General features: G+C 37.2%; 13 non-coding genes across 13 annotated transcripts; all 13 read left to right on the top strand.

The window, feature by feature from the left end:
* The first annotated feature begins 1,334 nt into the window (after nt 1–1,334).
* On the top strand, nt 1,335–1,416 carry TRNAL-AAG (transfer RNA leucine (anticodon AAG)). The gene has a single exon. It is a non-coding gene; the product is annotated as a tRNA-Leu (tRNA).
* A 1,378-nt stretch (nt 1,417–2,794) lies between these two features.
* TRNAL-AAG (transfer RNA leucine (anticodon AAG)) lies at nt 2,795–2,876 on the top strand. The gene has a single exon. It is a non-coding gene; the product is annotated as a tRNA-Leu (tRNA).
* Nucleotides 2,877–4,255: 1,379 nt separating this feature from the next.
* TRNAL-AAG (transfer RNA leucine (anticodon AAG)) lies at nt 4,256–4,337 on the top strand. The gene has a single exon. It is a non-coding gene; the product is annotated as a tRNA-Leu (tRNA).
* Nucleotides 4,338–7,177: 2,840 nt separating this feature from the next.
* On the top strand, nt 7,178–7,259 carry TRNAL-AAG (transfer RNA leucine (anticodon AAG)). Its single transcript has one exon. It is a non-coding gene; the product is annotated as a tRNA-Leu (tRNA).
* A 1,379-nt stretch (nt 7,260–8,638) lies between these two features.
* Nucleotides 8,639–8,720, top strand: TRNAL-AAG (transfer RNA leucine (anticodon AAG)). The gene has a single exon. It is a non-coding gene; the product is annotated as a tRNA-Leu (tRNA).
* Nucleotides 8,721–10,098: 1,378 nt separating this feature from the next.
* Nucleotides 10,099–10,180, top strand: TRNAL-AAG (transfer RNA leucine (anticodon AAG)). The gene has a single exon. It is a non-coding gene; the product is annotated as a tRNA-Leu (tRNA).
* Nucleotides 10,181–11,559: 1,379 nt separating this feature from the next.
* Nucleotides 11,560–11,641, top strand: TRNAL-AAG (transfer RNA leucine (anticodon AAG)). The gene has a single exon. It is a non-coding gene; the product is annotated as a tRNA-Leu (tRNA).
* Nucleotides 11,642–15,942: 4,301 nt separating this feature from the next.
* Nucleotides 15,943–16,024, top strand: TRNAL-AAG (transfer RNA leucine (anticodon AAG)). The gene has a single exon. It is a non-coding gene; the product is annotated as a tRNA-Leu (tRNA).
* Nucleotides 16,025–17,403: 1,379 nt separating this feature from the next.
* Nucleotides 17,404–17,485, top strand: TRNAL-AAG (transfer RNA leucine (anticodon AAG)). Its single transcript has one exon. It is a non-coding gene; the product is annotated as a tRNA-Leu (tRNA).
* Nucleotides 17,486–18,863: 1,378 nt separating this feature from the next.
* Nucleotides 18,864–18,945, top strand: TRNAL-AAG (transfer RNA leucine (anticodon AAG)). The gene has a single exon. It is a non-coding gene; the product is annotated as a tRNA-Leu (tRNA).
* A 1,379-nt stretch (nt 18,946–20,324) lies between these two features.
* On the top strand, nt 20,325–20,406 carry TRNAL-AAG (transfer RNA leucine (anticodon AAG)). Its single transcript has one exon. It is a non-coding gene; the product is annotated as a tRNA-Leu (tRNA).
* A 2,840-nt stretch (nt 20,407–23,246) lies between these two features.
* On the top strand, nt 23,247–23,328 carry TRNAL-AAG (transfer RNA leucine (anticodon AAG)). Its single transcript has one exon. It is a non-coding gene; the product is annotated as a tRNA-Leu (tRNA).
* A 1,378-nt stretch (nt 23,329–24,706) lies between these two features.
* TRNAL-AAG (transfer RNA leucine (anticodon AAG)) lies at nt 24,707–24,788 on the top strand. The gene has a single exon. It is a non-coding gene; the product is annotated as a tRNA-Leu (tRNA).
* The last annotated feature ends 1,412 nt before the right edge of the window (nt 24,789–26,200 follow it).

Here is a 26,200-nt window from a genome sequence, read left to right as displayed (position 1 = left end):
AGGAAGTATAGGGGGTTGAGAATTTAGGAGGCAGCGGTAATTTTATCCTATACTTTTGAACTACAAAAGGTGGAAAACCTGCGAAAACTGAGATTTTAAGATTGGACTGTAGAAAGGCAGTTTTTAATGGACTCAGTAAAAAGGAAGGAAAAGTAGGATGTTCTAAAGGAAAGAAATGTCCAGGAAGGATGGGAGATTTTGCTAAATTTAATTCTCACTGCACAATCAGTAACAATCCCGAAAAGAAGGAAGAATGGAAAGCATTTATGGAGACCAGGATGGCTGAATACTGAACTTAAAAGCTTGCTAAAAAGGAACAAAGAAATGAATATCAAATGAAAAGAAGGGTTCATATCTAAAGAAGAATATAATGCTGTCTGCAGGGAAAGCTGGGCTAGCGTTAGAAGAGCTAAAGCCAGTAATGAAGTGAGGCTTGCAAGAGAGACCAAAAGCAATAAGAAAGTATTTTGGAAGTAAGTCAAAAGTTAAAGAAAAGCCAAAGATGCTATAGGATTTTTAAAGGATGAAAAGGGTAAAGTGGTCAATAATGATGTTGAGAAGACTGAACTTTTAAATTCTTGTTTTGCTTCTGTGTTCTCTAAGAAAGGAAATGTAACATCAAGTGATCTTCACTGTGCTGTAGAAGAAAAGGAACATGTGAGCAAGTCATACATAAGAATACGGCATATGAATAGTCATGTTGGCTTTAGGCATCAGAATTAATTACATAATTTACCATCTATGTTACATCGATGTCAGTTCAATCAATGATCAACGATTCTCAAAATTTGCCAAAATCAATCTTGGTCAAATGAAGTCGAACTGCTAGCTCATATCCCTGCTGCCTTTTTAGGATTATCAATACAGGATGAGCAGAGTGATTAGCAAACATAAACAGAGCCATGCTGCTTCTGCTGCTTTCCAGTAAGTCACCCTAGTGATGGATTCATAGCTACACTGCTCTGCACTGCTGTATAATGTCTTCCTTGCTGCTGCTTCTGATTATCTGTTACGTACAGGCAGGGGTGTAGGAATCCTTCAAGTTTGAGTGTCCTGTATGTGGGAGATCATAGCAAGTAATCTATACCACCTAATTCAGTGATATCTAAACATTAGCGGTTGAGCCAACAGAGGAAAGATTAGTTAAATATCTGGATACAAGTCATATGTTTTGCAAAATGGTGCCCCAGAGTCAATGTACAAACAAATCCCTGATAATTACGTTGCTCATGCATAATAACATTTGTATTTTTGTCTAATTAGATATACAATGTTTTCTGCCACTTATATCATTAGCAAATATCTGATTTAAATAAGTTTGAACATCCGTATGAGGTAGCGTGGCCGAGCGGTCTAAGGTGCTGGATTAAGGCTCCAGTCTCTCTGGAGGCGTGGGTTCAAATCCCACCGCTGCCATTATTTATTTGGATCTAATTTTTACCAAAAATTAGTAAACAGTTGAGGACGTAAAGGGGATTGAGAATTTAGGAGACAGCGGTATTTCTATCCTATACTTTTGAACTACAAAAGGTGGAAAACCTGCGAAAACTGAGATTTTAAGATTGGACTGTAGAAAGGCAGTTTTTAATGGACTCAGTAAAAAGGAAGGAAAGGTAGAATGTTCTAAAGGAAAGAAATGTCCAGGAAGGATGGGAGATTTTGCTAAATTAAATTCTCACTGCACAATCAGTAACAATCCCGAAAAGAAGGAAGAATGGAAAGCATTTATGGAGACCAGGATGGCTGAATACTGAACTTAAAAGCTTGCTAAAAAGGAACAAAGAAATGAATATCAAGTGAAAAAAGGGTTCATATCTAAAGAAGAATATAATGCTGTCTGCAGGGAAAGCTGGGCTAGCGTTAGAAGAGCTAAAGCCAGTAATGAATTGAGGCTTGCAAGAGAGACCAAAAGCAATAAGAAAGGATTTTGGAAGTAAGTCAAAAGTTAAAGAAAAGCCAAAGATGCTATAGGATTTTTAAAGGATGAAAAGGGTAAAGTGGTCAATAATGATGTTGAGAAGACTGAACTTTTAAATTCCTGTTTTGCTTCTGTGTTCTCTAAGAAAGCAAATGTAACATCAAGTGATCTTCACTGTGCTGTAGAAGAAAAGGAACATTTGAGCAAGTCATACGTATAAATACGGCATATGAATAGTCATGTTGGCTTTAGGCATCAGAATTAACTACATAATTTACCATCTATGTTACATCCATGTCAGTTCAATCAATGATCAACCATTCTCAAAATTTGCCAAAATCAATCTTGGTCAAAAGAAGTCTAACTGCTAGCTCATATCCCTGCTGCCTTTTTAGGATTTTCAATACAGGATGAGCAGAGTGATTAGCAAACATAAACAGAGCCATGCTGCTTCTGCTGCTTTCCAGTAAGTCACCCTAGTGATGAATTCATAGTTACACTGCTCTGCACTGCTGTATAATGTCTTCCTTGCTGCTGCTTCTGATTATCTGTTACGTACAGGCAGGGGTGTAGGAATCCTTCATGTTTGAGGGTCCTGTATATGGGAGATCATAGCAAGTAATCTATACCACCTAATTCAGTGATATCTAAAAATTAGTGGATGAGCCAACAGAGGAAAGATTAGTTAAATATCTGGATACAAGTCATATGTTTTGTAAAATGGTGCCCCAGAGTCAATGTACAAACAAATCCCTGATAATTACGATGCTCATGCATAATAACATTTGTATTTTTGTCTAATTAGTTATACAATGTTTCCCGCAATTTATATCATTAGCAAATTTCTGATTTAAATAAGTTTGAACATCTATATGAGGTAGCGTGGCCGAGCGGTCTATGGCGCTGGATTAAGGTTCCAGTCTCTCCGGAGGTGTGGGTTCAAATCCCACCGCTGCCATTATTTATTTGGATCTAATTTTTACCAAAAATTAGGAAACAGTTGAGGAAGTAAAGGGGATTGAGAATTTAGGAGACAGCGGTAATTCTATCCTATACTTTTGAACTACAAAAGGTGGAAAACCTGCGAAAACTGAGATTTTAAGATTGGACTGTAGAAAGGCAGTTTTTAATGGACTCAGTAAAATGGAAGGAAAGGTAGAATGTTCTAAAGGAAAGAAATGTCCAGGAAGGATGGGAGGTTTTGATAATTTAAATTCTCACTGCACAATCAGTAACAATCCCGAAAAGAAGGAAGAATGGAAAGCATTTATGGAGACCAGGATGGCTGAATACTGAACTTAAAAGCTTGCTAAAAAGGAACAAAGAAATGAATATCAAGTGAAAAGAAGGGTTCATATCTAAAGAAGAATATAATGCTGTCTGCAGGGAAAGGTGGGCTAGCGTTAGAAGAGCTAAAGCCAGTAATGAATTGAGGTTTGCAGGAGAGACCAAAAGCAATACGAAAGGATTTTGGAAGTAAGTCAAAAGTTAAAGAAAAGCCAAAGATGCTATAGGATTTTTAAAGTATGAAAAGGGTAAAGTGGTCAATAAGGATGTTGAGAAGACTGAACTTTTAAATTCCTGTTTTGCTTCTGTGTTCTCTAAGAAAGCAAATGTAACATCAAGTGATCTTCACTGTGCTGTAGAAGAAAAGGAACATGTGAGCAAGTCATACGTATGAATACGGCATATGAATAGTCATGTTGGCTTTAGGCATCAGAATTAACTACATAATTTACCATCTATGTTACATCCATGTCAGTTCAATCAATGATCAACCATTCTCAAAATTTGCCAAAATCAATCTTGGTCAAAAGAAGTCTAACTGCTAGCTCATATCCCTGCTGCCTTTTTAGTATTATCAATACAGGATGATTAGAGTGATTAGCAAACATAAACAGAGCCATGCTGCTTCTGCTGCTTTCCAGTAAGTCACCCTAGTGATGAATTCATAGCTACACTGCTCTGCACTGCTGTATAATGTCTTCCTTGCTGCTGCTTCTGATTATCTGTTACGTACAGGCAGGGGTGTAGGAATCCTTCATGTTTGAGGGTCCTGTATATGGGAGATCATAGCAAGTAATCTATACCTCCTAATTCAGTGATATCTAAAAATTAGTGGATGAGCCAACAGAGGAAAGATTAGTTAAATATCTGGATACAAGTCATATGTTTTGTAAAATGGTGCCCTAGAGTAAATTTACAAACAAATCCCTGATAACTGCGTTGCTCATGCATAATAACATTTGTATTTTTGTCTAATTAGTTATACAATGTTTTCCGCAACTTATATCATTAGCAAATTTCTGATTTAAATAAGTTTGAGCATCCGTATGAGGTAGCGTGGCCGAGCGGTCTAAGGCGCTGGATTAAGGCTCCAGTCTCTCTGGAGGCGTGGGTTCAAAACCCACCGCTGCCATTATTTATTTGGATCTAATTTTTACCAAAAATTAGGAAACAGTTGAGGAAGTATAGGGGGTTGAGAATTTAGGAGGCAGCGGTAATTTTATCCTATACTTTTGAACTACAAAAGGTGGAAAACCTGCGAAAACTGAGATTTTAAGATTGAACTGTAGAAAGGTAGTTTTTAATGGACTCAGTAAAAAGGAAGGAAAAATAGGATGTTCTAAAGGAAAGAAATGTCCAGGAAGGATGGGAGGTTTTGATAAATTAAATTCTCATTGCACAATCAGTAACAATCCCGAAAAGAAGGAAGAATGGAAAGCATTTATGGAGACCAGGATGGCTGAATACTGAACTTAAAAGCTTGCTAAAAAGGAACAAAGAAATGAATATCAAGTGAAAAGAAGGGTTCATATCTAAAGAAGAATATAATGCTGTCTGCAGGGAAAGGTGGGCTAGCGTTAGAAGAGCTAAAGCCAGTAATGAAGTGAGGCTTGCAAGAGAGACCAAAAGCAATACGAAAGGATTTTGGAAGTAAGTCAAAAGTTAAAGAAAAGCCAAAGATGCTATAGGATTTTTAAAGGATGAAAAGGGTAAAGTGGTCAATAATGATGTTGAGAAGACTGAACTTTTAAATTCCTGTTTTGCTTCTGTGTTCTCTAAGAAAGCAAATGTAACATCAAGTGATCTTCACTGTGCTGTAGAAGAAAAGGAACATGTGAGCAAGTCATACGTATGAATACGGCATATGAATAGTCATGTTGGCTTTAGGCATCAGAATTAACTACATAATTTACCATCTATGTTACATCCATGTCAGTTCAATCAATGATCAACCATTCTCAAAATTTGCCAAAATCAATCTTGGTCAAAAGAAGTCTAACTGCTAGCTCATATCCCTGCTGCCTTTTTAGGATTATCAATACAGGATGAGTAGAGTGATTAGCAAACATAAACAGAGCCATGCTGCTTCTGCTGCTTTCCAGTAAGTCACCCTAGTGATGAATTCATAGCTACACTGCTCTGCACTGCTGTATAATGTCTTCCTTGCTGCTGCTTCTGATTATCTGTTACATACAGGCAGGGGTGTAGGAATCCTTCATGTTTGAGTGTCCTATATATGGGAGATCATAGCAAGTAATCTATACCACCTAATACAGTGATATCTAAAAATTAGCGGATGAGCCAACAGAGGAAAGATTAGTTAAATATCTGGATACAAGTCATATGTTTTGTAAACTGGTGCCCCAGAGTCAATGTACAAACAATTCCCTGATAATTACGTTGCTGTTGCATAATAACATTTGTCTTTTTGTATTATTGGATATAAAATATTTTCTGCGACTTACATCAAAAGCAAACTTTTGATATAAATAACATTAAACATATGTAAGAGGTAGCGTGGCCGAGCTGTCTACGGCGCTGGATTTAGGCTCCAGTCTCTCTGGAGGCGTGGGTTCAAATCCCACCACTGCCATTAATTATTTGGATCTAATTTTTACCAAAATTTAGGAAACAGTTGAGGATGTAAAGGGGATTGAGAACTTAGGAGGCAGCGATCATGCTATCCTATAATTTTGAACTACAAAAGGAGGAAAACCTGCGAAAACTGAGATTTTAAGATTGGACTGTAGAAAGGCAGTTTTTAATGGACTCAGTAAAAAGGAAGGAAAGGTAGGATGTTCTAAAGGAAAGAAATGTCAAGGAAGGATGGGAGATTTTGCTAAATTTAATTCTCACTGCACAATCAGTAACAATCCCGAAAAGAAGGAAGAATGGAAAGCATTTATTGAGACCAGGATGGCTGAATACTGAACTTAAAAGCTTGCTAAAAAGGAACAAAGAAATGAGTATCACATGGAAAGAAGGGTTCATATCTAAAGAAGAATATAATGCTGTCTGCAGGGAAAGCTGGGCTAGTGTTAGAAGAGCGAAAGCCAGTAATGAATTGAGGCTTGCAAGAGAGACCAAAAGCAATAAGAAAGGATTTTGGAAGTAAGTCAAAAGTTAAAGAAAAGCCAAAGTTGCTATAGGATTTTTAAAGGATGAAAAGGGTAATGTGGTCAATAATGATGTTGAGAAAACTGAACTTTTAAATTCCTATTTGGCTTCTCTGTTCTCTAAGAAAGCAAATGTAACATCAAGTGATCTTCACTGTGCTGTAGAAGAAAAGGAACATGTGAAAAAGTCATACGTATGAATACTGCATATGAGTGGTCATGTTAGCTTTAGGCATCAGAATTAATTACATAATTTACCATCTTTGTTACATCCATGTCAGTTCAATCAATGATCAACCATTCTCAAAATTTGCCAAAATCAATCTTGGTCAAAAGAAGTCTAACTGCTAGCTCATATCCCTGCAGCCATTTTAGGGTTATCAATAGAGGATGAGCAGAGTGATTAGCAAACATACACAGAGCCATGCTGCTTCTGCTGCTTTCCAATAAGTCACCCTAGTGATGAACTCATAGCTACATTGCTCTGCACTGCTGTATAATGACTTCCTTGCTGCTGCTTCTGATTATCTGTTACGTACAGGCAGGGGTGTAGGAATCCTTCATGTTTGAGTGTCCTCTATATGGGAGATCATAGCAAGTAATCTATACCACCTAATACAGTGATATCTAAAAATTATCGGATGAGCTAACAGAGGAAAGATTAGTTAAATATCTGGATTCAAGTCATATATTTTGTAAAATGGCGCCCCAGAGTCAATGTACAAACAAATCCCTGATAACTACGTTGCTCATGCATAATAACATTTATATTTTTGTCTAATTAGTTATACAATGTCTTCCGCAACTTATATCATTAGCAAATTTCTGATTTAAATAAGTTTGAACATCCGCATGAGGTAGCGTGGCCGAGCGGTCTAAGGCGCTGGATTAAGGCTCCAGTCTCTCTGGAGGCGTGGGTTCAAATCAAACCGCTGCCATTATTTATTTGGATCTAATTTTTACCAAAAATTGGGAAACAGTTGAGGAAGTATAGGGGGTTGAGAATTTAGGAGGCAGCGGTAATTTTATCCTATACTTTTGAACTACAAAAGGTGGAAAACCTGCGAAAACTGAGATTTTAAGATTGGACTGTAGAAAGGCAGTTTTTAATGGACTCAGTAAAAAGGAAGGAAAAGTAGGATGTTCTAAAGGAAAGAAATGTCCAGGAAGGATGGGAGATTTTGCTAAATTTAATTCTCACTGCACAATCAGTAACAATCCCGAAAAGAAGGAAGAATGGAAAGCATTTATGGAGACCAGGATGGCTGAATACTGAACTTAAAAGCTTGCTAAAAAGGAACAAAGAAATGAATATCAAATGAAAAGAAGGGTTCATATCTAAAGAAGAATATAATGCTGTCTGCAGGGAAAGCTGGGCTAGCGTTAGAAGAGCTAAAGCCAGTAATGAAGTGAGGCTTGCAAGAGAGACCAAAAGCAATAAGAAAGTATTTTGGAAGTAAGTCAAAAGTTAAAGAAAAGCCAAAGATGCTATAGGATTTTTAAAGGATGAAAAGGGTAAAGTGGTCAATAATGATGTTGAGAAGACTGAACTTTTAAATTCTTGTTTTGCTTCTGTGTTCTCTAAGAAAGGAAATGTAACATCAAGTGATCTTCACTGTGCTGTAGAAGAAAAGGAACATGTGAGCAAGTCATACATAAGAATACGGCATATGAATAGTCATGTTGGCTTTAGGCATCAGAATTAATTACATAATTTACCATCTATGTTACATCGATGTCAGTTCAATCAATGATCAACGATTCTCAAAATTTGCCAAAATCAATCTTGGTCAAATGAAGTCGAACTGCTAGCTCATATCCCTGCTGCCTTTTTAGGATTATCAATACAGGATGAGCAGAGTGATTAGCAAACATAAACAGAGCCATGCTGCTTCTGCTGCTTTCCAGTAAGTCACCCTAGTGATGGATTCATAGCTACACTGCTCTGCACTGCTGTATAATGTCTTCCTTGCTGCTGCTTCTGATTATCTGTTACGTACAGGCAGGGGTGTAGGAATCCTTCAAGTTTGAGTGTCCTGTATGTGGGAGATCATAGCAAGTAATCTATACCACCTAATTCAGTGATATCTAAACATTAGCGGTTGAGCCAACAGAGGAAAGATTAGTTAAATATCTGGATACAAGTCATATGTTTTGCAAAATGGTGCCCCAGAGTCAATGTACAAACAAATCCCTGATAATTACGTTGCTCATGCATAATAACATTTGTATTTTTGTCTAATTAGATATACAATGTTTTCTGCCACTTATATCATTAGCAAATATCTGATTTAAATAAGTTTGAACATCCGTATGAGGTAGCGTGGCCGAGCGGTCTAAGGTGCTGGATTAAGGCTCCAGTCTCTCTGGAGGCGTGGGTTCAAATCCCACCGCTGCCATTATTTATTTGGATCTAATTTTTACCAAAAATTAGTAAACAGTTGAGGACGTAAAGGGGATTGAGAATTTAGGAGACAGCGGTATTTCTATCCTATACTTTTGAACTACAAAAGGTGGAAAACCTGCGAAAACTGAGATTTTAAGATTGGACTGTAGAAAGGCAGTTTTTAATGGACTCAGTAAAAAGGAAGGAAAGGTAGAATGTTCTAAAGGAAAGAAATGTCCAGGAAGGATGGGAGATTTTGCTAAATTAAATTCTCACTGCACAATCAGTAACAATCCCGAAAAGAAGGAAGAATGGAAAGCATTTATGGAGACCAGGATGGCTGAATACTGAACTTAAAAGCTTGCTAAAAAGGAACAAAGAAATGAATATCAAGTGAAAAAAGGGTTCATATCTAAAGAAGAATATAATGCTGTCTGCAGGGAAAGCTGGGCTAGCGTTAGAAGAGCTAAAGCCAGTAATGAATTGAGGCTTGCAAGAGAGACCAAAAGCAATAAGAAAGGATTTTGGAAGTAAGTCAAAAGTTAAAGAAAAGCCAAAGATGCTATAGGATTTTTAAAGGATGAAAAGGGTAAAGTGGTCAATAATGATGTTGAGAAGACTGAACTTTTAAATTCCTGTTTTGCTTCTGTGTTCTCTAAGAAAGCAAATGTAACATCAAGTGATCTTCACTGTGCTGTAGAAGAAAAGGAACATTTGAGCAAGTCATACGTATGAATACGGCATATGAATAGTCATGTTGGCTTTAGGCATCAGAATTAACTACATAATTTACAATCTATGTTACATCCATGTCAGTTCAATCAATGATCAACCATTCTCAAAATTTGCCAAAATCAATCTTGGTCAAAAGAAGTCTAACTGCTAGCTCATATCCCTGCTGCCTTTTTAGGATTTTCAATACAGGATGAGCAGAGTGATTAGCAAACATAAACAGAGCCATGCTGCTTCTGCTGCTTTCCAGTAAGTCACCCTAGTGATGAATTCATAGTTACACTGCTCTGCACTGCTGTATAATGTCTTCCTTGCTGCTGCTTCTGATTATCTGTTACGTACAGGCAGGGGTGTAGGAATCCTTCATGTTTGAGGGTCCTGTATATGGGAGATCATAGCAAGTAATCTATACCACCTAATTCAGTGATATCTAAAAATTAGTGGATGAGCCAACAGAGGAAAGATTAGTTAAATATCTGGATACAAGTCATATGTTTTGTAAAATGGTGCCCCAGAGTCAATGTACAAACAAATCCCTGATAATTACGATGCTCATGCATAATAACATTTGTATTTTTGTCTAATTAGTTATACAATGTTTCCCGCAATTTATATCATTAGCAAATTTCTGATTTAAATAAGTTTGAACATCTATATGAGGTAGCGTGGCCGAGCGGTCTATGGCGCTGGATTAAGGTTCCAGTCTCTCCGGAGGTGTGGGTTCAAATCCCACCGCTGCCATTATTTATTTGGATCTAATTTTTACCAAAAATTAGGAAACAGTTGAGGAAGTAAAGGGGATTGAGAATTTAGGAGACAGCGGTAATTCTATCCTATACTTTTGAACTACAAAAGGTGGAAAACCTGCGAAAACTGAGATTTTAAGATTGGACTGTAGAAAGGCAGTTTTTAATGGACTCAGTAAAATGGAAGGAAAGGTAGAATGTTCTAAAGGAAAGAAATGTCCAGGAAGGATGGGAGGTTTTGATAATTTAAATTCTCACTGCACAATCAGTAACAATCCCGAAAAGAAGGAAGAATGGAAAGCATTTATGGAGACCAGGATGGCTGAATACTGAACTTAAAAGCTTGCTAAAAAGGAACAAAGAAATGAATATCAAGTGAAAAGAAGGGTTCATATCTAAAGAAGAATATAATGCTGTCTGCAGGGAAAGGTGGGCTAGCGTTAGAAGAGCTAAAGCCAGTAATGAATTGAGGTTTGCAGGAGAGACCAAAAGCAATACGAAAGGATTTTGGAAGTAAGTCAAAAGTTAAAGAAAAGCCAAAGATGCTATAGGATTTTTAAAGTATGAAAAGGGTAAAGTGGTCAATAAGGATGTTGAGAAGACTGAACTTTTAAATTCCTGTTTTGCTTCTGTGTTCTCTAAGAAAGCAAATGTAACATCAAGTGATCTTCACTGTGCTGTAGAAGAAAAGGAACATGTGAGCAAGTCATACGTATGAATACGGCATATGAATAGTCATGTTGGCTTTAGGCATCAGAATTAACTACATAATTTACCATCTATGTTACATCCATGTCAGTTCAATCAATGATCAACCATTCTCAAAATTTGCCAAAATCAATCTTGGTCAAAAGAAGTCTAACTGCTAGCTCATATCCCTGCTGCCTTTTTAGTATTATCAATACAGGATGATTAGAGTGATTAGCAAACATAAACAGAGCCATGCTGCTTCTGCTGCTTTCCAGTAAGTCACCCTAGTGATGAATTCATAGCTACACTGCTCTGCACTGCTGTATAATGTCTTCCTTGCTGCTGCTTCTGATTATCTGTTACGTACAGGCAGGGGTGTAGGAATCCTTCATGTTTGAGGGTCCTGTATATGGGAGATCATAGCAAGTAATCTATACCTCCTAATTCAGTGATATCTAAAAATTAGTGGATGAGCCAACAGAGGAAAGATTAGTTAAATATCTGGATACAAGTCATATGTTTTGTAAAATGGTGCCCTAGAGTAAATTTACAAACAAATCCCTGATAACTGCGTTGCTCATGCATAATAACATTTGTATTTTTGTCTAATTAGTTATACAATGTTTTCCGCAACTTATATCATTAGCAAATTTCTGATTTAAATAAGTTTGAGCATCCGTATGAGGTAGCGTGGCCGAGCGGTCTAAGGCGCTGGATTAAGGCTCCAGTCTCTCTGGAGGCGTGGGTTCAAAACCCACCGCTGCCATTATTTATTTGGATCTAATTTTTACCAAAAATTAGGAAACAGTTGAGGAAGTATAGGGGGTTGAGAATTTAGGAGGCAGCGGTAATTTTATCCTATACTTTTGAACTACAAAAGGTGGAAAACCTGCGAAAACTGAGATTTTAAGATTGAACTGTAGAAAGGTAGTTTTTAATGGACTCAGTAAAAAGGAAGGAAAAATAGGATGTTCTAAAGGAAAGAAATGTCCAGGAAGGATGGGAGGTTTTGATAAATTAAATTCTCATTGCACAATCAGTAACAATCCCGAAAAGAAGGAAGAATGGAAAGCATTTATGGAGACCAGGATGGCTGAATACTGAACTTAAAAGCTTGCTAAAAAGGAACAAAGAAATGAATATCAAGTGAAAAGAAGGGTTCATATCTAAAGAAGAATATAATGCTGTCTGCAGGGAAAGGTGGGCTAGCGTTAGAAGAGCTAAAGCCAGTAATGAAGTGAGGCTTGCAAGAGAGACCAAAAGCAATACGAAAGGATTTTGGAAGTAAGTCAAAAGTTAAAGAAAAGCCAAAGATGCTATAGGATTTTTAAAGGATGAAAAGGGTAAAGTGGTCAATAATGATGTTGAGAAGACTGAACTTTTAAATTCCTGTTTTGCTTCTGTGTTCTCTAAGAAAGCAAATGTAACATCAAGTGATCTTCACTGTGCTGTAGAAGAAAAGGAACATGTGAGCAAGTCATACGTATGAATACGGCATATGAATAGTCATGTTGGCCTTAGGCATCAGAATTAACTACATAATTTACCATCTATGTTACATCCATGTCAGTTCAATCAATGATCAACCATTCTCAAAATTTGCCAAAATCAATCTTGGTCAAAAGAAGTCTAACTGCTAGCTCATATCCCTGCTGCCTTTTTAGGATTATCAATACAGGATGAGTAGAGTGATTAGCAAACATAAACAGAGCCATGCTGCTTCTGCTGCTTTCCAGTAAGTCACCCTAGTGATGAATTCATAGCTACACTGCTCTGCACTGCTGTATAATGTCTTCCTTGCTGCTGCTTCTGATTATCTGTTACATACAGGCAGGGGTGTAGGAATCCTTCATGTTTGAGTGTCCTATATATGGGAGATCATAGCAAGTAATCTATACCACCTAATACAGTGATATCTAAAAATTAGCGGATGAGCCAACAGAGGAAAGATTAGTTAAATATCTGGATACAAGTCATATGTTTTGTAAACTGGTGCCCCAGAGTCAATGTACAAACAATTCCCTGATAATTACGTTGCTGTTGCATAATAACATTTGTCTTTTTGTATTATTGGATATAAAATATTTTCTGCGACTTACATCAAAAGCAAACTTTTGATATAAATAACATTAAACATATGTAAGAGGTAGCGTGGCCGAGCTGTCTACGGCGCTGGATTTAGGCTCCAGTCTCTCTGGAGGCGTGGGTTCAAATCCCACCACTGCCATTAAGTATTTGGATCTAATTTTTACCAAAATTTAGGAAACAGTTGAGGATGTAAAGGGGATTGAGAACTTAGGAGGCAGCGATCATGCTATCCTATAATTTTGAACTACAAAAGGAGGAAAACCTGCGAAAACTGAGATTTTAAGATTGGACTGTAGAAAGGCAGTTTTTAATGGACTCAGTAAAAAGGAAGGAAAAGTAGGATGTTCTAAAGGAAAGAAATGTCCAGGAAGGATGGGAGATTTTGCTAAATTTAATTCTCACTGCACAATCAGTAACAATCCCGAAAAGAAGGAAGAATGGAAAGCATTTATGGAGACCAGGATGGCTGAATACTGAACTTAAAAGCTTGCTAAAAAGGAACAAAGAAATGAATATCAAATGAAAAGAAGGGTTCATATCTAAAGAAGAATATAATGCTGTCTGCAGGGAAAGCTGGGCTAGCGTTAGAAGAGCTAAAGCCAGTAATGAAGTGAGGCTTGCAAGAGAGACCAAAAGCAATACGAAAGGATTTTGGAAGTAAGTCAAAAGTTAAAGAAAAGCCAAAGATGCTATAGGATTTTTAAAGGATGAAAAGGGTAAAGTGGTCAATAATGATGTTGAGAAGACTGAACTTTTAAATTCCTGTTTTGCTTCTGTGTTCTCTAAGAAAGCAAATGTAACATCAAGTGATCTTCACTGTGCTGTAGAAGAAAAGGAACATGTGAGCAAGTCATACGTATGAATACGGCATATGAATAGTCATGTTGGCTTTAGGCATCAGAATTAACTACATAATTTACCATCTATGTTACATCCATGTCAGTTCAATCAATGATCAACCATTCTCAAAATTTGCCAAAATCAATCTTGGTCAAAAGAAGTCTAACTGCTAGCTCATATCCCTGCTGCCTTTTTAGGATTATCAATACAGGATGAGTAGAGTGATTAGCAAACATAAACAGAGCCATGCTGCTTCTGCTGCTTTCCAGTAAGTCACCCTAGTGATGAATTCATAGCTACACTGCTCTGCACTGCTGTATAATGTCTTCCTTGCTGCTGCTTCTGATTATCTGTTACATACAGGCAGGGGTGTAGGAATCCTTCATGTTTGAGTGTCCTATATATGGGAGATCATAGCAAGTAATCTATACCACCTAATACAGTGATATCTAAAAATTAGCGGATGAGCCAACAGAGGAAAGATTAGTTAAATATCTGGATACAAGTCATATGTTTTGTAAACTGGTGCCCCAGAGTCAATGTACAAACAATTCCCTGATAATTACGTTGCTGTTGCATAATAACATTTGTCTTTTTGTATTATTGGATATAAAATATTTTCTGCGACTTACATCAAAAGCAAACTTTTGATATAAATAACATTAAACATATGTAAGAGGTAGCGTGGCCGAGCTGTCTACGGCGCTGGATTTAGGCTCCAGTCTCTCTGGAGGCGTGGTTTCAAATCCCACCACTGCCATTAAGTATTTGGATCTAATTTTTACCAAAATTTAGGAAACAGTTGAGGATGTAAAGGGGATTGAGAACTTAGGAGGCAGCTATCATGCTATCCTATAATTTTGAACTACAAAAGGAGGAAAACCTGCGAAAACTGAGATTTTAAGATTGGACTGTAGAAAGGCAGTTTTTAATGGACTCAGTAAAAAGGAAGGAAAGGTAGGATGTTCTAAAGGAAAGAAATGTCAAGGAAGGATGGGAGATTTTGCTAAATTTAATTCTCACTGCACAATCAGTAACAATCCCGAAAAGAAGGAAGAATGGAAAGCATTTATTGAGACCAGGATGGCTGAATACTGAACTTAAAAGCTTGCTAAAAAGGAACAAAGAAATGAGTATCACATGGAAAGAAGGGTTCATATCTAAAGAAGAATATAATGCTGTCTGCAGGGAAAGCTGGGCTAGTGTTAGAAGAGCGAAAGCCAGTAATGAATTGAGGCTTGCAAGAGAGACCAAAAGCAATAAGAAAGGATTTTGGAAGTAAGTCAAAAGTTAAAGAAAAGCCAAAGTTGCTATAGGATTTTTAAAGGATGAAAAGGGTAATGTGGTCAATAATGATGTTGAGAAAACTGAACTTTTAAATTCCTATTTGGCTTCTCTGTTCTCTAAGAAAGCAAATGTAACATCAAGTGATCTTCACTGTGCTGTAGAAGAAAAGGAACATGTGAAAAAGTCATACGTATGAATACTGCATATGAGTGGTCATGTTAGCTTTAGGCATCAGAATTAATTACATAATTTACCATCTTTGTTACATCCATGTCAGTTCAATCAATGATCAACCATTCTCAAAATTTGCCAAAATCAATCTTGGTCAAAAGAAGTCTAACTGCTAGCTCATATCCCTGCAGCCATTTTAGGGTTATCAATAGAGGATGAGCAGAGTGATTAGCAAACATACACAGAGCCATGCTGCTTCTGCTGCTTTCCAATAAGTCACCCTAGTGATGAACTCATAGCTACATTGCTCTGCACTGCTGTATAATGACTTCCTTGCTGCTGCTTCTGATTATCTGTTACGTACAGGCAGGGGTGTAGGAATCCTTCATGTTTGAGTGTCCTCTATATGGGAGATCATAGCAAGTAATCTATACCACCTAATACAGTGATATCGAAAAATTATCGGATGAGCTAACAGAGGAAAGATTAGTTAAATATCTGGATTCAAGTCATATATTTTGTAAAATGGCGCCCCAGAGTCAATGTACAAACAAATCCCTGATAACTACGTTGCTCATGCATAATAACATTTATATTTTTGTCTAATTAGTTATACAATGTCTTCCGCAACTTATATCATTAGCAAATTTCTGATTTAAATAAGTTTGAACATCCGCATGAGGTAGCGTGGCCGAGCGGTCTAAGGCGCTGGATTAAGGCTCCAGTCTCTCTGGAGGCGTGGGTTCAAATCAAACCGCTGCCATTATTTATTTGGATCTAATTTTTACCAAAAATTGGGAAACAGTTGAGGAAGTATAGGGGGTTGAGAATTTAGGAGGCAGCGGTAATTTTATCCTATACTTTTGAACTACAAAAGGTGGAAAACCTGCGAAAACTGAGATTTTAAGATTGGACTGTAGAAAGGCAGTTTTTAATGGACTCAGTAAAAAGGAAGGAAAAGTAGGATGTTCTAAAGGAAAGAAATGTCCAGGAAGGATGGGAGATTTTGCTAAATTTAATTCTCACTGCACAATCAGTAACAATCCCGAAAAGAAGGAAGAATGGAAAGCATTTATGGAGACCAGGATGGCTGAATACTGAACTTAAAAGCTTGCTAAAAAGGAACAAAGAAATGAATATCAAATGAAAAGAAGGGTTCATATCTAAAGAAGAATATAATGCTGTCTGCAGGGAAAGCTGGGCTAGCGTTAGAAGAGCTAAAGCCAGTAATGAAGTGAGGCTTGCAAGAGAGACCAAAAGCAATAAGAAAGTATTTTGGAAGTAAGTCAAAAGTTAAAGAAAAGCCAAAGATGCTATAGGATTTTTAAAGGATGAAAAGGGTAAAGTGGTCAATAATGATGTTGAGAAGACTGAACTTTTAAATTCTTGTTTTGCTTCTGTGTTCTCTAAGAAAGGAAATGTAACATCAAGTGATCTTCACTGTGCTGTAGAAGAAAAGGAACATGTGAGCAAGTCATACATAAGAATACGGCATATGAATAGTCATGTTGGCTTTAGGCATCAGAATTAATTACATAATTTACCATCTATGTTACATCGATGTCAGTTCAATCAATGATCAACGATTCTCAAAATTTGCCAAAATCAATCTTGGTCAAATGAAGTCGAACTGCTAGCTCATATCCCTGCTGCCTTTTTAGGATTATCAATACAGGATGAGCAGAGTGATTAGCAAACATAAACAGAGCCATGCTGCTTCTGCTGCTTTCCAGTAAGTCACCCTAGTGATGGATTCATAGCTACACTGCTCTGCACTGCTGTATAATGTCTTCCTTGCTGCTGCTTCTGATTATCTGTTACGTACAGGCAGGGGTGTAGGAATCCTTCAAGTTTGAGTGTCCTGTATGTGGGAGATCATAGCAAGTAATCTATACCACCTAATTCAGTGATATCTAAACATTAGCGGTTGAGCCAACAGAGGAAAGATTAGTTAAATATCTGGATACAAGTCATATGTTTTGCAAAATGGTGCCCCAGAGTCAATGTACAAACAAATCCCAGATAATTACGTTGCTCATGCATAATAACATTTGTATTTTTGTCTAATTAGATATACAATGTTTTCTGCCACTTATATCATTAGCAAATATCTGATTTAAATAAGTTTGAACATCCGTATGAGGTAGCGTGGCCGAGCGGTCTAAGGTGCTGGATTAAGGCTCCAGTCTCTCTGGAGTCGTGGGTTCAAATCCCACCGCTGCCATTATTTATTTGGATCTAATTTTTACCAAAAATTAGTAAACAGTTGAGGACGTAAAGGGGATTGAGAATTTAGGAGACAGCGGTATTTCTATCCTATACTTTTGAACTACAAAAGGTGGAAAACCTGCGAAAACTGAGATTTTAAGATTGGACTGTAGAAAGGCAGTTTTTAATGGACTCAGTAAAAAGGAAGGAAAGGTAGAATGTTCTAAAGGAAAGAAATGTCCAGGAAGGATGGGAGATTTTGCTAAATTAAATTCTCACTGCACAATCAGTAACAATCCCGAAAAGAAGGAAGAATGGAAAGCATTTATGGAGACCAGGATGGCTGAATACTGAACTTAAAAGCTTGCTAAAAAGGAACAAAGAAATGAATATCAAGTGAAAAAAGGGTTCATATCTAAAGAAGAATATAATGCTGTCTGCAGGGAAAGCTGGGCTAGCGTTAGAAGAGCTAAAGCCAGTAATGAATTGAGGCTTGCAAGAGAGACCAAAAGCAATAAGAAAGGATTTTGGAAGTAAGTCAAAAGTTAAAGAAAAGCCAAAGATGCTATAGGATTTTTAAAGGATGAAAAGGGTAAAGTGGTCAATAATGATGTTGAGAAGACTGAACTTTTAAATTCCTGTTTTGCTTCTGTGTTCTCTAAGAAAGCAAATGTAACATCAAGTGATCTTCACTGTGCTGTAGAAGAAAAGGAACATTTGAGCAAGTCATACGTATGAATACGGCATATGAATAGTCATGTTGGCTTTAGGCATCAGAATTAACTACATAATTTACCATCTATGTTACATCCATGTCAGTTCAATCAATGATCAACCATTCTCAAAATTTGCCAAAATCAATCTTGGTCAAAAGAAGTCTAACTGCTAGCTCATATCCCTGCTGCCTTTTTAGGATTTTCAATACAGGATGAGCAGAGTGATTAGCAAACATAAACAGAGCCATGCTGCTTCTGCTGCTTTCCAGTAAGTCACCCTAGTGATGAATTCATAGTTACACTGCTCTGCACTGCTGTATAATGTCTTCCTTGCTGCTGCTTCTGATTATCTGTTACGTACAGGCAGGGGTGTAGGAATCCTTCATGTTTGAGGGTCCTGTATATGGGAGATCATAGCAAGTAATCTATACCACCTAATTCAGTGATATCTAAAAATTAGTGGATGAGCCAACAGAGGAAAGATTAGTTAAATATCTGGATACAAGTCATATGTTTTGTAAAATGGTGCCCCAGAGTCAATGTACAAACAAATCCCTGATAATTACGATGCTCATGCATAATAACATTTGTATTTTTGTCTAATTAGTTATACAATGTTTCCCGCAATTTATATCATTAGCAAATTTCTGATTTAAATAAGTTTGAACATCTATATGAGGTAGCGTGGCCGAGCGGTCAATGGCGCTGGATTAAGGTTCCAGTCTCTCCGGAGGTGTGGGTTCAAATCCCACCGCTGCCATTATTTATTTGGATCTAATTTTTACCAAAAATTAGGAAACAGTTGAGGAAGTAAAGGGGATTGAGAATTTAGGAGACAGCGGTAATTCTATCCTATACTTTTGAACTACAAAAGGTGGAAAACCTGCGAAAACTGAGATTTTAAGATTGGACTGTAGAAAGGCAGTTTTTAATGGACTCAGTAAAATGGAAGGAAAGGTAGAATGTTCTAAAGGAAAGAAATGTCCAGGAAGGATGGGAGGTTTTGATAATTTAAATTCTCACTGCACAATCAGTAACAATCCCGAAAAGAAGGAAGAATGGAAAGCATTTATGGAGACCAGGATGGCTGAATACTGAACTTAAAAGCTTGCTAAAAAGGAACAAAGAAATGAATATCAAGTGAAAAGAAGGGTTCATATCTAAAGAAGAATATAATGCTGTCTGCAGGGAAAGGTGGGCTAGCGTTAGAAGAGCTAAAGCCAGTAATGAATTGAGGTTTGCAGGAGAGACCAAAAGCAATACGAAAGGATTTTGGAAGTAAGTCAAAAGTTAAAGAAAAGCCAAAGATGCTATAGGATTTTTAAAGTATGAAAAGGGTAAAGTGGTCAATAAGGATGTTGAGAAGACTGAACTTTTAAATTCCTGTTTTGCTTCTGTGTTCTCTAAGAAAGCAAATGTAACATCAAGTGATCTTCACTGTGCTGTAGAAGAAAAGGAACATGTGAGCAAGTCATACGTATGAATACGGCATATGAATAGTCATGTTGGCTTTAGGCATCAGAATTAACTACATAATTTACCATCTATGTTACATCCATGTCAGTTCAATCAATGATCAACCATTCTCAAAATTTGCCAAAATCAATCTTGGTCAAAAGAAGTCTAACTGCTAGCTCATATCCCTGCTGCCTTTTTAGTATTATCAATACAGGATGATTAGAGTGATTAGCAAACATAAACAGAGCCATGCTGCTTCTGCTGCTTTCCAGTAAGTCACCCTAGTGATGAATTCATAGCTACACTGCTCTGCACTGCTGTATAATGTCTTCCTTGCTGCTGCTTCTGATTATCTGTTACGTACAGGCAGGGGTGTAGGAATCCTTCATGTTTGAGGGTCCTGTATATGGGAGATCATAGCAAGTAATCTATACCTCCTAATTCAGTGATATCTAAAAATTAGTGGATGAGCCAACAGAGGAAAGATTAGTTAAATATCTGGATACAAGTCATATGTTTTGTAAAATGGTGCCCTAGAGTAAATTTACAAACAAATCCCTGATAACTGCGTTGCTCATGCATAATAACATTTGTATTTTTGTCTAATTAGTTATACAATGTTTTCCGCAACTTATATCATTAGCAAATTTCTGATTTAAATAAGTTTGAGCATCCGTATGAGGTAGCGTGGCCGAGCGGTCTAAGGCGCTGGATTAAGGCTCCAGTCTCTCTGGAGGCGTGGGTTCAAAACCCACCGCTGCCATTATTTATTTGGATCTAATTTTTACCAAAAATTAGGAAACAGTTGAGGAAGTATAGGGGGTTGAGAATTTAGGAGGCAGCGGTAATTTTATCCTATACTTTTGAACTACAAAAGGTGGAAAACCTGCGAAAACTGAGATTTTAAGATTGAACTGTAGAAAGGTAGTTTTTAATGGACTCAGTAAAAAGGAAGGAAAAATAGGATGTTCTAAAGGAAAGAAATGTCCAGGAAGGATGGGAGGTTTTGATAAATTAAATTCTCATTGCACAATCAGTAACAATCCCGAAAAGAAGGAAGAATGGAAAGCATTTATGGAGACCAGGATGGCTGAATACTGAACTTAAAAGCTTGCTAAAAAGGAACAAAGAAATGAATATCAAGTGAAAAGAAGGGTTCATATCTAAAGAAGAATATAATGCTGTCTGCAGGGAAAGGTGGGCTAGCGTTAGAAGAGCTAAAGCCAGTAATGAAGTGAGGCTTGCAAGAGAGACCAAAAGCAATACGAAAGGATTTTGGAAGTAAGTCAAAAGTTAAAGAAAAGCCAAAGATGCTATAGGATTTTTAAAGGATGAAAAGGGTAAAGTGGTCAATAATGATGTTGAGAAGACTGAACTTTTAAATTCCTGTTTTGCTTCTGTGTTCTCTAAGAAAGCAAATGTAACATCAAGTGATCTTCACTGTGCTGTAGAAGAAAAGGAACATGTGAGCAAGTCATACGTATGAATACGGCATATGAATAGTCATGTTGGCTTTAGGCATCAGAATTAACTACATAATTTACCATCTATGTTACATCCATGTCAGTTCAATCAATGATCAACCATTCTCAAAATTTGCCAAAATCAATCTTGGTCAAAAGAAGTCTAACTGCTAGCTCATATCCCTGCTGCCTTTTTAGGATTATCAATACAGGATGAGTAGAGTGATTAGCAAACATAAACAGAGCCATGCTGCTTCTGCTGCTTTCCAGTAAGTCACCCTAGTGATGAATTCATAGCTACACTGCTCTGCACTGCTGTATAATGTCTTCCTTGCTGCTGCTTCTGATTATCTGTTACATACAGGCAGGGGTGTAGGAATCCTTCATGTTTGAGTGTCCTATATATGGGAGATCATAGCAAGTAATCTATACCACCTAATACAGTGATATCTAAAAATTAGCGGATGAGCCAACAGAGGAAAGATTAGTTAAATATCTGGATACAAGTCATATGTTTTGTAAACTGGTGCCCCAGAGTCAATGTACAAACAATTCCCTGATAATTACGTTGCTGTTGCATAATAACATTTGTCTTTTTGTATTATTGGATATAAAATATTTTCTGCGACTTACATCAAAAGCAAACTTTTGATATAAATAACATTAAACATATGTAAGAGGTAGCGTGGCCGAGCTGTCTACGGCGCTGGATTTAGGCTCCAGTCTCTCTGGAGGCGTGGGTTCAAATCCCACCACTGCCATTAAGTATTTGGATCTAATTTTTACCAAAATTTAGGAAACAGTTGAGGATGTAAAGGGGATTGAGAACTTAGGAGGCAGCGATCATGCTATCCTATAATTTTGAACTACAAAAGGAGGAAAACCTGCGAAAACTGAGATTTTAAGATTGGACTGTAGAAAGGCAGTTTTTAATGGACTCAGTAAAAAGGAAGGAAAGGTAGGATGTTCTAAAGGAAAGAAATGTCAAGGAAGGATGGGAGATTTTGCTAAATTTAATTCTCACTGCACAATCAGTAACAATCCCGAAAAGAAGGAAGAATGGAAAGCATTTATTGAGACCAGGATGGCTGAATACTGAACTTAAAAGCTTGCTAAAAAGGAACAAAGAAATGAGTATCACATGGAAAGAAGGGTTCATATCTAAAGAAGAATATAATGCTGTCTGCAGGGAAAGCTGGGCTAGTGTTAGAAGAGCGAAAGCCAGTAATGAATTGAGGCTTGCAAGAGAGACCAAAAGCAATAAGAAAGGATTTTGGAAGTAAGTCAAAAGTTAAAGAAAAGCCAAAGTTGCTATAGGATTTTTAAAGGATGAAAAGGGTAATGTGGTCAATAATGATGTTGAGAAAACTGAACTTTTAAATTCCTATTTGGCTTCTCTGTTCTCTAAGAAAGCAAATGTAACATCAAGTGATCTTCACTGTGCTGTAGAAGAAAAGGAACATGTGAAAAAGTCATACGTATGAATACTGCATATGAGTGGTCATGTTAGCTTTAGGCATCAGAATTAATTACATAATTTACCATCTTTGTTACATCCATGTCAGTTCAATCAATGATCAACCATTCTCAAAATTTGCCAAAATCAATCTTGGTCAAAAGAAGTCTAACTGCTAGCTCATATCCCTGCAGCCATTTTAGGGTTATCAATAGAGGATGAGCAGAGTGATTAGCAAACATACACAGAGCCATGCTGCTTCTGCTGCTTTCCAATAAGTCACCCTAGTGATGAACTCATAGCTACATTGCTCTGCACTGCTGTATAATGACTTCCTTGCTGCTGCTTCTGATTATCTGTTACGTACAGGCAGGGGTGTAGGAATTCTTCATGTTTGAGTGTCCTCTATATGGGAGATCATAGCAAGTAATCTATACCACCTAATACAGTGATATCTAAAAATTATCGGATGAGCTAACAGAGGAAAGATTAGTTAAATATCTGGATTCAAGTCATATATTTTGTAAAATGGCGCCCCAGAGTCAATGTACAAACAAATCCCTGATAACTACGTTGCTCATGCATAATAACATTTATATTTTTGTCTAATTAGTTATACAATGTCTTCCGCAACTTATATCATTAGCAAATTTCTGATTTAAATAAGTTTGAACATCCGCATGAGGTAGCGTGGCCGAGCGGTCTAAGGCGCTGGATTAAGGCTCCAGTCTCTCTGGAGGCGTGGGATCAAATCCCACCGCTGCCATTATTTATTTGGATCTAATTTTTACCAAAAATTGGGAAACAGTTGAGGAAGTATAGGGGGTTGAGAATTTAGGAGGCAGCGGTAATTTTATCCTATACTTTTGAACTACAAAAGGTGGAAAACCTGCGAAAACTGAGATTTTAAGATTGGACTGTAGAAAGGCAGTTTTTAATGGACTCAGTAAAAAGGAAGGAAAAGTAGGATGTTCTAAAGGAAAGAAATGTCCAGGAAGGATGGGAGATTTTGCTAAATTTAATTCTCACTGCACAATCAGTAACAATCCCGAAAAGAAGGAAGAATGGAAAGCATTTATGGAGACCAGGATGGCTGAATACTGAACTTAAAAGCTTGCTAAAAAGGAACAAAGAAATGAATATCAAATGAAAAGAAGGGTTCATATCTAAAGAAGAATATAATGCTGTCTGCAGGGAAAGCTGGGCTAGCGTTAGAAGAGCTAAAGCCAGTAATGAAGTGAGGCTTGCAAGAGAGACCAAAAGCAATAAGAAAGTATTTTGGAAGTAAGTCAAAAGTTAAAGAAAAGCCAAAGATGCTATAGGATTTTTAAAGGATGAAAAGGGTAAAGTGGTCAATAATGATGTTGAGAAGACTGAACTTTTAAATTCTTGTTTTGCTTCTGTGTTCTCTAAGAAAGGAAATGTAACATCAAGTGATCTTCACTGTGCTGTAGAAGAAAAGGAACATGTGAGCAAGTCATACATAAGAATACGGCATATGAATAGTCATGTTGGCTTTAGGCATCAGAATTAATTACATAATTTACCATCTATGTTACATCGATGTCAGTTCAATCAATGATCAACGATTCTCAAAATTTGCCAAAATCAATCTTGGTCAAATGAAGTCGAACTGCTAGCTCATATCCCTGCTGCCTTTTTAGGATTATCAATACAGGATGAGCAGAGTGATTAGCAAACATAAACAGAGCCATGCTGCTTCTGCTGCTTTCCAGTAAGTCACCCTAGTGATGGATTCATAGCTACACTGCTCTGCACTGCTGTATAATGTCTTCCTTGCTGCTGCTTCTGATTATCTGTTACGTACAGGCAGGGGTGTAGGAATCCTTCAAGTTTGAGTGTCCTGTATGTGGGAGATCATAGCAAGTAATCTATACCACCTAATTCAGTGATATCTAAACATTAGCGGTTGACCAACAGAGGAAAGATTAGTTAAATATCTGGATACAAGTCATATGTTTTGCAAAATGGTGCCCCAGAGTCAATGTACAAACAAATCCCTGATAATTACGTTGCTCATGCATAATAACATTTGTATTTTTGTCTAATTAGATATACAATGTTTTCTGCCACTTATATCATTAGCAAATATCTGATTTAAATAAGTTTGAACATCCGTATGAGGTAGCGTGGCCGAGCGGTCTAAGGTGCTGGATTAAGGCTCCAGTCTCTCTGGAGGCGTGGGTTCAAATCCCACCGCTGCCATTATTTATTTGGATCTAATTTTTGCCAAAAATTAGTAAACAGTTGAGGACGTAAAGAGGATTGAGAATTTAGGAGACAGCGGTATTTCTATCCTATACTTTTGAACTACAAAAGGTGGAAAACCTGCGAAAACTGAGATTTTAAGATTGGACTGTAGAAAGGCAGTTTTTAATGTACTCAGTAAAAAGGAAGGAAAGGTAGAATGTTCTAAAGGAAAGAAATGTCCAGGAAGGATGGGAGATTTTGCTAAATTAAATTCTCACTGCACAATCAGTAACAATCCCGAAAAGAAGGAAGAATGGAAAGCATTTATGGAGACCAGGATGGCTGAATACTGAACTTAAAAGCTTGCTAAAAAGGAACAAAGAAATGAATATCAAGTGAAAAAAGGGTTCATATCTAAAGAAGAATATAATGCTGTCTGCAGGGAAAGCTGGGCTAGCGTTAGAAGAGCTAAAGCCAGTAATGAATTGAGGCTTGCAAGAGAGACCAAAAGCAATAAGAAAGGATTTTGGAAGTAAGTCAAAAGTTAAAGAAAAGCCAAAGATGCTATAGGATTTTTAAAGGATGAAAAGGGTAAAGTGGTCAATAATGATGTTGAGAAGACTGAACTTTTAAATTCCTGTTTTGCTTCTGTGTTCTCTAAGAAAGCAAATGTAACATCAAGTGATCTTCACTGTGCTGTAGAAGAAAAGGAACATTTGAGCAAGTCATACGTATGAATACGGCATATGAATAGTCATGTTGGCTTTAGGCATCAGAATTAACTACATAATTTACCATCTATGTTACATCCATGTCAGTTCAATCAATGATCAACCATTCTCAAAATTTGCTAAAAACAATCTTGGTCAAAAGAAGTCTAACTGCTAGCTCATATCCCTGCTGCCTTTTTAGGATTATCAATACAGGATGAGTAGAGTGATTAGCAAACATAAACAGAGCCATGCTGCTTCTGCTGCTTTCCAGTAAGTCACCCTAGTGATGAACTCATAGCTACATTGCTCTGCACTGCTGTATAATGTCTTCCTTGCTGCTGCTTCTGATTATCTGTTACGTACAGGCAGGGGTATAGGAATCCTTCATGTTTGAGGGCCCTGTATATGGGAGATCATAGCAAGTAATCTATACCACCTAATTCAGTGATATCTAAAAATTAGCGGATGAGCCAACAGAGGAAAGATTAGTTAAATATCTGGATACAAGTCATATGTTTTGTAAAATGGTGCCCCAGAGTCAATGTACAAACAAATCCCTGATAACTGCGTTGCTCATGCATAATAACATTTGTATTTTTGTCTAATTAGTTATACAATGTTTTCCGCAACTTATATCATTAGCAAATTTCTGATTTAAATAAGTTTGAGCATCCGTATGAGGTAGTGTGGCCGAGCAGTCTAAGGCGCTGGATT

Source organism: Phyllobates terribilis, unplaced genomic scaffold, assembly GCF_046119375.1.
Source record: "Phyllobates terribilis strain yellow unplaced genomic scaffold, ASM4611937v1 Scaffold_11__3_contigs__length_659146591, whole genome shotgun sequence".
Taxonomy (NCBI): domain Eukaryota; kingdom Metazoa; phylum Chordata; class Amphibia; order Anura; family Dendrobatidae; genus Phyllobates; species Phyllobates terribilis.
This window is presented reverse-complemented; position numbering and strand designations above follow the sequence as displayed.